Here is an 11,118-nt window from a genome sequence, read left to right on the forward strand (position 1 = left end):
GCTCTAGAGCCCACGAGCCACAACTACTGAGCCCACGTGACACAACTACTGAAGCCTGCGCACCTAGAGCCCACGCTCTGCAACAAGGGAAGCCACCGCAATGAGAAGCCCGCACACCGCAACAAAGAGTAGCCCCCGCTCGCCACAACTAGAGAAAGCCGCGCACAGCAGCTAAGATCCATCACAGCCAAAAATAAATTAAAAAAAAAAAAACAAAAACCTTTGTCAGTGACACATTAAAAAAAAGTAAGATGGGAACTGAATAAAAATTGGAGCACAGTTTTACACATATTAGTTGGTCAAGAAGTAAATAGATAAAAAGTGCACTAAATATGGCATTTTACCTTGAGAAAGTCGTGACGTTTCCTGTGGACTGAGGCCCTGGAAGGGTGCAGTTTGTGAGTCACTATGAAGTGGTGGAAGGAGGGTTACCTGAAATCAGAAGGAAAGTTGGGGCACCCAGCGTGGAGGGCTGTGGCTCGGCACACGTCGTGGGGACTGAGATCGCCAACAGGTATTTGAGGCATGGGTTTTGTGCCTTTTGTGTATCCTTAGACAGCTGGGTTCCGCTCCATGCAATCTTCTGCTATTACCTAATGTTTCTTGCAGTGAAATCATACCTAAACAAATGTGAAAATCAAGTTACGCTCAAGTTGCTCCCTACTGTATCAACCTTGGAACAAGCACGAGTGTTATAGGAGAACTGAGTGTACTGTGTGGCACCAGGGTGATGTCTAGGGGATATTTCTGCTTGTCTCTATCCTAAATGGAGTTAATACATGTAAAAACACTTAGAGAAGAATCTGGCTTGAGAGTCGATACTGTGTAAGTGTAACAATAACAGTGTAACAGTAATAGTAACTCTAAACTGTAACAGTAACGATGACAGTAATAATAAATGTTGACTATTGATGTCTGTGGGATTCTGACTGCCTGCCGTGGCAGTGCTTCCTGCCTCCTCCTAAAGGACTTATTTCTCAATCTCTTATGGCTTTTAAATGAATTTATCACGCCGCTTCTTAGAATTACATCTAATGTGCGGCCCAGTGTGGGAGAGGCTGACAGGTGCATAGACTTTAGGTTATGGTTTACCTGTGGCATCTGTTACACCTACTTAAACTCGTTTATCCTATGAATGATTTATTACCTGTGTATTCATTCACAGGATTGTTGGGGGAAGTAACTTATGTTTTAAGTGAGATTATCATCATGCAGAATTTTCGGATTTTCTGTTTTATTAGAAAAAAGTTGGGACTTCCCTGTTGGCGCAGTGGTTAAGAATCTGCCTGCCAATGTAGGGAACATGGGTTCAAGCCCTGGTCCGGGAAGATCCCATATGCCTCGGAGCAGCTAAGCCCGTGCGCCACAACTACTGAGCCTGCACCCTAGAGCCCTTCGACCACAACTGCTGAGCCCGCGTGCCACAGTTACTGAAGCCCGTGCATCTAGAGCCCGTGCTCCACAACAAGAGAAGCCACCGCAGTGAGAAGCCCGTGCACCGCAACGAAGAGTATCCCCCGCTCACTGCAACTGTAGAGAAAGCCCACGCACAGCAGCAGAGACCCAGTGCAGCCAAAATAAATAAATAAATAAATTTATTTTTAAAAAAAGTTAACACGCCTCTCTCTTCTCATTCCCAACTGCAAAAGTGAAGTGTGCTTCAATGGATACATCTGAAGGGCATTTACAAGTTGTTGATGAATTTCTTTAAGTTGTTATTGTTCACTTCTATTTACAACTGCTTCTGTATATGTGAGATGAGCTCATCTTTGGAAGGTGGGGCAGGCAAGTGTGATTTCGGAAGACCTTCCCTCCCAAGTCACAGTATAATTAGAAGTCCACATCCTCCCTAAGTTGCTTTTTCGGACTCCCTGAGAAGGACATTTTTATCCTGAACGGTTGCCAAGAAGCCTTGCTGATTCCGGCTTTAGTAACTTTAATAAGATGACAGATCAAAACACCATCTAGATTTAGCAAGTCTTGTTAGTATTGTTCTGAAAGAAAAGTAACTAATATAGCTCATCATTTAGATATTCCAATGAAATCTGTATTTTAATTATGCAGAGACTCTGAATAGCAATGGGGTGTTTTGATTTTTAATTTCTAATCTGACTTTGAATGTTAACTTTTTGTCTCTACACAATTTCTAGATATATTCGGGCTGCCTGACCTCATTGAGTGATTGCTATTAATTAACAAGACTGTGGGAAAAGGGAAATTGCCTTCTGAGCTTTGTACCAAAGACCTGGGAAAAGTAAGTAATTTTCTAATTTGCTTTTTAAAAATTTTGTTATATTTCTCTCAGAAAGCAGTTTGTGGCTTTTCTACTTCCCTTCTTTCCTGGCTTTGTAAGTTTTATATGCTCTTACAGACTTGAAACATGGAAAGGGACTCAGGAGACCTTTAAAAAAAAAACAACAACAACAAACCTTTCAAGAGATTAGGATGACTTTCTGCAATGTGCCATTTCTTTGGGATTTCATAAACTGAGTCCTCAAGGTTGTGATAAAACCTTTTATCAGGTGTTCAGTAGATGAATTAAACTCTAAAGGTAAGACAGTGTAATATGGTTTGACAGAAAAGTGAGTCCAGTTTTCTGAACTTCAGGAGTTTTAGACTTTTAGACAAGCTCTTTGGTTCTGAATTTTTTAGAATAAGAATGTTATCCATTTGGTTCTTTTCTTATCTGGAAAGGAAAATAAAATGTGGAATCACTTGTTCAATAAGTCCCTCATGGGGGCTTCCCTCGTGGCGCAGTGGTTGAGAATCTGCCTGCCAATGCAGGGGACGTGGATTCGTGCCCTGGTCCGGGAAGATCCCACATGCCGCGGAGCAACCAAGCCTGTGAGCCACAATTACTGAGCCTGCGCATCTGGAGCCTGTGCTCCGCAACAAGAGAGGCCGCGATAGTGAGAGGCCCGCGCGCCGAGATGAAGAGTGGCCTCCACTTGCCACAACTAGAGAGAGCCCTCACACAGAAACGAAGACCCAACACAGCCAAAAATAAATAAATAAATAAGTTAATTAAAAAAAAAAAAAGTCCCTCATGTAGCTTGGTTTTGGAAGAATTGATGCATCTGTCAGTTTTACTGTTTTATAACTTTTTCGAGAAACTCTAAGATAGTTTGAGAAACCTGTGTGAATGGCTTGACTATCTCGTAGAAAAAATTGTTTGGCGCCATAAAGTTCAGTTTATTTCCCTGATCTTTTTGAAGAGAAAGGTAAAATGGGCCCTAAAAAATAATACAGTCTACTTTTTTGTAGATACTACTTGGAAATGTGAGTGGCCCATAAGAATGTAAGCGAAACAACACACACACACACACACACACACACACACACTCTCTCTCACACTCACGCACGCGCATTCACACACACCTCCTTTCTGGTGTATTCCAGAAGCAATATCATTGACAGTAGGAACTGTTTGCTCATTAAATCACTAGATAGTTTTCTAAACTTTGTATTCTTTGTGTATTGCAGCTCCTTTACATTTCTGACAGTACAAATGAGATAGTTGAAACATTCCTAAAACAAAACAAGACAGAAAAGAACTATACTCTAGAAGTTCCATAGAAGCATTAAACAGTAAGATCAGATTTTATTATTTGTAGTGTAAATTTATTTATAACTAAATTGTGTGTTATTTGAAATAATTTTAATAAGGTAAGGGTCTTTAATTATGAAGCTGTTTTGAAGTTAAATAAGATGTACTGAAAAAATATTACATACACACACAGAGTATACACACACCACGAAAAGAGTTTCTGAGAGCCATCAAGTCTCTGCTAAAATACAAATCCAATGAAAGCAAGGACTTCGAAAATTTTCTCCAAAAACATTTTTTTTTGTTACAGCGAAATATTTGCAGTAGTGAAATACTATTGTCAGTGGAATTAAAAAAAAATGATAGCAGTGTATTTAGTTGAATTTTTTAGCCTTGTATTCACATATTAACCTTAAAATAAAGGATATTTATTCCATCCTGGCAGGATATTTGAAAGAGGATTATGTTGGAAGTCACCAATCTGTCCACAGAAGTAGAACGAAAAGAGCAAATGATTAATTCTCTGGCCTTTAGGATCTCAATATTTGCAGAGGTGTTTAGATTGGAAATACAACTTAGCCCCAGAAAGTGAGCTACTTAAACTGCCTTTCAAATAATTTAGCATTTCTTTAAAATTTAATATAGTCCCTGGTGAAATATTTTCCTTCCATTACACCAAAATAATCCCTTTGTGATATTGCTGTAAAAGTTACTTTTCCATTTTATAGAAGCAAGGTATCAGTAGGACTTTTGATCACCACAATAAGCTAAAGACAGTCCCTGTGTTATCACAGGGACTATGGCAGAAGGAACCCTGCTTACTGAAACTGATGTCATCGGTGAAAATTTATATGCACAGAAGGATGTTCACGGTTGACTTTTAAGTTAAAAAGAAGGTGGTTATAATGCATAAGTATGCTCTGTATAAATCTAGTCCTGAAGAACTAGTTATATGGAAGTAAACATTAAGGGAGAGGGCAGGGTTGGGGGAGATGGAGGGAAGTCCCTTCTGAAATTTACAAAAGTCACAGGTGAATGTTTCTGACAGTACTTTGAAAACTGTAAGGGGTACTTAAATGAATTGGTGACTTATTTTGGGGGAGGTTGGTGCAGTTTTAGGGAAAATTCAGAACCCTAAACAACCACCACACTTCCTTTTAACTCCCATTTGTCCTCTACTTTTATTTTTTTCTTAATCACAAATATGTTTTCAAAGACTTCCTTGCTTCAAGTATTTTAGTTAGTTATTTGAAGTAGGTTTCTGGAAACTTGAGTCTATAATATTGACAGAATGTAGATGCACTTTTGAAAAATTAGCCATGGATTATTTTAAAAGAAGTAGAAAATAGCTTCTATTTTATTATCCTGTTTAATACATATCTATGTTTATTTTTATGTTAATACTATCAGAGTAGTATATGCTACAAATTATTTGGTATCCTTTCTTTTCCACTTAATAAATAATGAATTCCCATGCTAATAAATATTTGTCTACAAAATCATTTTTAGTGAAAGAGAAACAGTTGAATCTTAGCTTTTTGTTTAATTTTAGGTGATCCTGTCTTTCAGTTAGAAGGGAGTATAAATATGTGAAATATATGGTGTGGGTTTTTCATCTGTGAACAGAGAATAGACTAGGATTCACCTTCTACAATCTGTACCGTGTTTACTGTAACCAGACATGTTCTGAACAGGAGGCTTGTGGGACTAAATATGGGTTCAAAATGGTAAATGTCACTGTCTGATGGGTACTGAGTATAAAGCTTGTGTCTTCTTTGGTCCCTTTGTTATATTACAAGAGTGCAGGTGACATCTTCCTCCTGCTTAGCTGTCTTCATGAATATTTCTGTGCCTAAGGAAGGATTCTACCTATGTATTTCTCCCTCCCAAGAAGCTCTTAATATCTCAGATGAGGTGATGGGTACAGAAGGAACGTTTCATAGACTTTGGAATATAATTTATTGGAGCAAATTGAAATCCAAATTAATTGGAGATGCAAAATGTATTATAGACCTTTGCATGCCTTCTCAATTTTAGGTTCATTTATTAAGCCAACATTTTTTGCACAACTACCATGTGCCAGGCACTGTGTTAGGAGCTCATTATTCAAAGATGAATGAGATATGCTCTTGCTTTCAGGGAACTTAATTTGAGTTTCAAATTCAGAGTCAAATAACATATATTCAGCGTGTACTATGTGATATTCTGGATATTCTCAAATGAGGCGTTTGACCACTGACATTCAGTAATGATATTCATTGACCCATCCCTTCCAAAATAAATCATGAATAGAATTTTCTAATCCTTAAGGTTTTTTTTCCATTATATTTTCCTGAGCTTTTGGTACCTGCTACTACTTGTTAAGTTAAATTAGCAAATAGAAAAAAAAAAAGTTAATGAATAACAAGCATTTAATCAATAAACTTAGAACAATGATTTAAAAAACGTGTGTATATATTTATACACACATATGTGTACACACACACACATAATATTTGGGAAGCAGTATGTATATAATGTAGTTGTAATTTCTCCTAGTAGAATAATTCTTGGTTCATGTGGTACAGTTAAATATACCAAGATTTCTGATATTCTGCCCTTAGACTGGCTCCGCTGTCTGAACAAGTGTGGAAGTCATAGTAGTGAGTCACTAGATTGTCACAGTAATTCTTAGGGTAGGGATTATTGAAACTCTGGGGAAAGTAACTCGCCAGCATTCACACAGCTAGAAAAGGTTTGAGTTAGGATTCTAACTCTGATCCATCTAACTTTAAAGCCCATGAGGTATCCATCTGACTCTGGTGAGCTTGTAGGGAAGATGGATTCACAAATGCTGTGGGCCTGCTGAGGAAGGGGCGGTCATTTCCTGAGGAATCAGGAGTCTGTATGGCATTGGGCATGTTCCCCATTTTCTCAAAGTCCATCTCTTCATTTTTAAAGAAGAGTTAGTAGTAGGATCTAGCTGGGCATTGGACCAGAGCAATGAAGGAGCATTGGTAAGAGAAGTAGCTAGGCATGTGAGATGGAGAAATAATAGGTCTGGGACTGGAAGCCACTGCTAGCAATTAATCCTGGGAGTGTGCTGGGAACTGTATTAAGAGTTTTACATATTTCGTCTTATTTAATCCTATATGTCAGTTCTGAGAGGTAGGTGTTATTGCCCCATTATAAAGATTTTGAAACTGAGGCTCAGTGAGGTTAAATAACTTGTCTAATGGCACATAGCTAGGGAGTGGACTGGTCAAGACTTGAACTCAGGTCTGTATGACTCTCATTTTTTATGCTCTTAACCACTGTGCTATGATCAGAAGTAATCCTTTCTGTGTGTCAAACTCCCTTAATACCCTACTTCAGTCTCTCTGATACCTGATAGTATATTCTGATTTTATCTTTTATTGTTTTTAACTTGAATTGGGTTATAGTTATTTACATAATGTTTAATAGACTGTAAGGTCTTGAGGCCTGGGATCCAGTCTCATTCCCTTTTTTTTTTTTTGTCTTTCATAACTCTTTGCTCAATAAAATTTGCATTGGTAAGATGAATAATCTTTAAGATATTTTGTCCCTTGAAATTCAGTGTTTTAAAATTATATAGGTATATGTAAAGCTTCTGTTGAAGTTATATCAAGTGTTACTTAAATGGGGGTAATTGGATTTTAGTTTGATATTTGTTTATTTATTTATCTATTTAATTGTTTGATATCTAGATCTCTAAAGTTTCAGGAAATTCCTAATTGCCATTTTATCTTGTGACTTGCTGTCCAAAACTGAAGCTGAGACTAAAATGCACTTCTTGTAAGCCCTTTTGGAGGCTGTAAAGCTGTGCTTGCTGCTTCATTGCTATGGCAGGTATAAAACTGTCTTAAATGATATTTTTGAGTCCATAAAAAATACTACACCGTCATTCATGCAGGTAAGGACCTCAGTTGGTGAAAATATGTGGAGCCCTTGTGTTGACGGTTACTCCTGTTGGTCCTGGCTGGTTTCAGATTTAGACAACAAACAGAAGTACTTTTCTGGTTCAGGGCATATTATGGGAGACCGTTGGGGTCAGGCTGCCTAGGTTTGCACCCTAGTTTCTTGGTTTATGAGCTCTGTGACTCATGACAAGAAAGCATCTGTATAATGAAGATGGATAAGAAAACAGGTTGTTATAATCGGTTCGTGTACTTGGTTCACTGGGAATTTAGGGAAAAAATATCCGTATTCAGATGGGAGCCACTTTTGCTCAGATACTCTTTAAAGGAGGCCAAAACTGTGAGCTCGTAGGACAGAATTTGACGGTTCAGTATTACAGCCCGTGTTTATCCCTAACCCTTTGCTGTTTTTAAAAGAGTTCACGTTCTCTTGTAACTACTGCATTTATTTTCCTGTACTCTAAGGAGGTAGTTTAGGCTTTGCTTCATGTTTTGTATGCTGGAGGAGAGTAGGAAATGATGTCTTTTAAGAAAATAGAAAATGTTACTCAAGATCAACATTGCCTATGGGCTTTGAAAAACTCTGGGGTTTCTTTCATCTTCCAAGAGCTGTGAGGAAGGAAAGCAAACCCTGGGGAAGTTTCATAGCTTGTCTCTGCTGCTGTTACTGGAAAAGGGGAAAGTAAGGGCCCGTAAATAGCTGTCATGGCCGCAATTGATGGCAGGTTCAGGTGTGCTAGAAATAAAGCACAGGGAGCTGCTTATTCCCACGGCTGCTGCTCGGCCTGACAGCAGGAGAATGGGTCTCAGAACGTGGTTCTACAGTGAAAACAAAGTGTCCCGTCCATCACAGGCATACATTTCATAAACTTCAAGTTGCACAAAGATTCATGATGTTATTCCCTTTTGAGGTTTAATATCTTAGATTGCTAACAAGTTGGGTAAAAATACTCTTCAGCCTCAGTCTTATTCTTGTAGTTTTTGATTGCTTAGTTTTGCACTTTAAAGGAAGGGCAGACTTGGCCTGTACCTTCTTGATGGTGAAAAGCAGGAGCTATCAATAAATGCTGAATTTAAAAACCATTTCCAGGGTTACCTCCCCCACTACGTGACCCTTGCAAAAAAGCTTTAGTCTGCTGTAAGCTGGTAATCCCTTAATACATGGATACCCTGGTGGGGAAAATAAAATCGGATTGTATACCTTTCCCTTTTACTTGTGGACTAATTGTTGTTCTCCTGCATTTAAAAGCGGATGTTAAACTCTCCCTTTGATGTTCCACAGCAGACAGACTTCAGTTGTGTGTTACCACTTCTGATGCATATCTGTTGTTAAATGAAGATCAGCTTTGGCAAATTACAGTTTGATGGTTACACTTTGACCTGGAGCCACAGAACAGAATGGCAATTTATTCTTCCATCTGACACACATTTAGTGGGTTCCTGCCTGGCCCTTTACATAAATTGTTTTCAAATCTCACAAATACCACAAAAACCTAGCAAACTTAATAGTGCTATCTCTATTTTATAGATAAGAAAAATAAGGCATAGAGAATGATTAGAAAACTTGCCCAGGGTTACATTGCTATTAAGTGGCTGGGATTTGATCTGGGGTTTTTGGCTGACTCCAAAGCTGTTGCTGTGGTGGGGAGGGGGAGACGGAGTGGGGAGACTGCCTTTTGAGAGGAGTTGATCAATGGAGCAAAGATCTTGAGGTGTTGACATAAAAAAAAAGTCATTAACCATGAGCCCGTCATTCATTCATTTATTCAACAGATTTTTATTGAGTGTCTATTTTGTGCTAGACACTCTGCAAGGTGCTGGAAATTCAGTGGTGGGGAAGACATAATCCTTCACCAGCTTCAAGGAGGAAAAAGGTATGAGAGTGTTCCCCTACAAAAGCTGCGGTGTCTTGGTTGGGAGAGCAGAAGAGCTTTTATAAAGTTTTTATAAGATGTGGGAATTTTGACACCTTAATGAAAGTTGTTTAGTTTATTCTGCTTTTATATCAATGTATATACTGTATTAAATTATCTACAAATAAATAGAGAGGTGGCTTCACTAGGAAACTTGGCAACTGTACTCCTTGGTTGGGCTGCTTAGGACATGCAGAAATGGAGGCTGGAGTGAAATGGTATTGAGTGGTTTTTTTTTTTTAATTTATTTGGTCGCGCCGGGTCTTAGTTACAGCTCATGGGCTCCTTAGTTGCAGCTCGCTGGCTCCTTAGTTGTGGCATGCGAACTATTAGTTGCGGCAGGCATGTGGGATCTAGTTCCCTGACCAGGCATTGAACACGGGACCCCCGCATTGAGGGCATGGAGTCTTAACCACGGCGCCACCAGGGAAGTCCCCCGTATTGAGTTTTAAACAAAGTGTGGTGAACAAAAATTTGAACAATGAGCTGGCAAGGACTGAATCTAATTCAGTTTTGGGATCCCCATTTTATGTAGGAGGACTTAGCACAGTGCCTGGTATGTAGCAGGTTCCTAGTAATTCTGGTTTATTGGTTCAGTGATGAGACATAAAATAAGGAAAAGAGGGGAAAGGAAGCTTGTGGGTTGTGGGGTGTGGGTGGGAGATAAGGTAATATCGAGGAGGAGTGTGAGGGTAGCAGTAAAATAAACCGATAAATACATAAGGAGAGCACACGACATATGACAGACTTGATTCATATGTACAAACCCTTTTAATATCCAAGGCGGGGAGGAGCTGTGTTTATGTAATCTGGAAATGCCATTGCGTTTGGGTGCCTGAGAGAGAATGCAGCTTTCTCTTGACCTTCTGATTGGACTCTTCTGACTTTCTATTCACACATGAACCCACTCTGCCCCCTTTCCCACCATGAACTGTATTTCACTTGTTTGAGACTTTTGGCTTTTAAGCGCGGTGTTTGGTTCTTTAATAAGTAGGGTGGCAATATGTGTCAGAGTGCTGGGACAGTCCTGACTGTGCCTGTTGCCTGTTGTTATTTTTGATAACGCCCCCTTTCAGAACCAAGTGTTCTGGTTTGGATGATAAATGAAATGGCCACCCTACTCATAAGGGAATTTGGTGACATTCTGTATCATTAAAAATAAAAAATCTTTACAACATTCAGACTACTTTGATGAATTACCTTAATGTGCATGTAGTACCTGTAAAATTTCGAAGCAGACTAGTGTCTGATCTCTTATAAGTAGGAAGAAGAGAAAATGAGCGGTACCTGAAAAGATCCAGATGTAGAGAGATATAAGCCAATTTCAACAAGAACTTTAATTACAACGAATGACTGGCATAGCCTATGAGAAAGGGCATTTAAAGACTGTCCTAACGATGGGCAGTGTTGAGGGAATCTAGCATCTTTTGAGATAATCTTGTCTTGATTGCTAGTTTTTATTTGGAGTTTCAGTGTTTCCACAGCAGTGGTAATTTAATTCAGATGGACTTTCATTTGTTCTCTAAGTAGAAAGTAGAAGAAATAATTTCTTAGAACAGAGGGTTTTTTTTTCCTTTTTTTTTTCTTTTTTCTTTTTTTTTTTTTTAAACTCTCTGACCCCTGTACTTAGTTTGGTTTTATATGTTTTAGTTTGAATGTATGTGTCTTTTTTTTTTTTTTTTTTTACGCGGGCCTCTCACCGTTGTGGCCTCTCCCGTTGCGGGGCACAGGCTCCGGACGC

General features: G+C 38.9%; 1 protein-coding gene across 18 annotated transcripts in view; it reads left to right on the plus strand.

Annotated features, from left to right (window-relative positions):
• The window catches only part of APBB2 (amyloid beta precursor protein binding family B member 2), a 386,035-nt gene that overhangs the window by 109,598 nt on the left and 265,319 nt on the right, over window positions 1–11,118 (plus strand). For 17 of the 18 annotated variants that reach the window (XM_055086069.1, XM_055086072.1, XM_055086075.1 and 14 more), the window contains one exon: window positions 2,151–2,254. The gene's annotated coding sequence lies outside the window, so the exon portion shown is untranslated. Of the gene's footprint in view, window positions 1–2,150; window positions 2,255–9,237; window positions 9,339–11,118 lie in introns of all 18 variants that reach the window. The other variant, XM_055086068.1, reaches the window with a different exon arrangement.

The sequence above is a fragment of the Physeter macrocephalus genome, chromosome 7, assembly GCF_002837175.3.
Source record: "Physeter macrocephalus isolate SW-GA chromosome 7, ASM283717v5, whole genome shotgun sequence".
NCBI lineage: Eukaryota > Metazoa > Chordata > Mammalia > Artiodactyla > Physeteridae > Physeter > Physeter macrocephalus.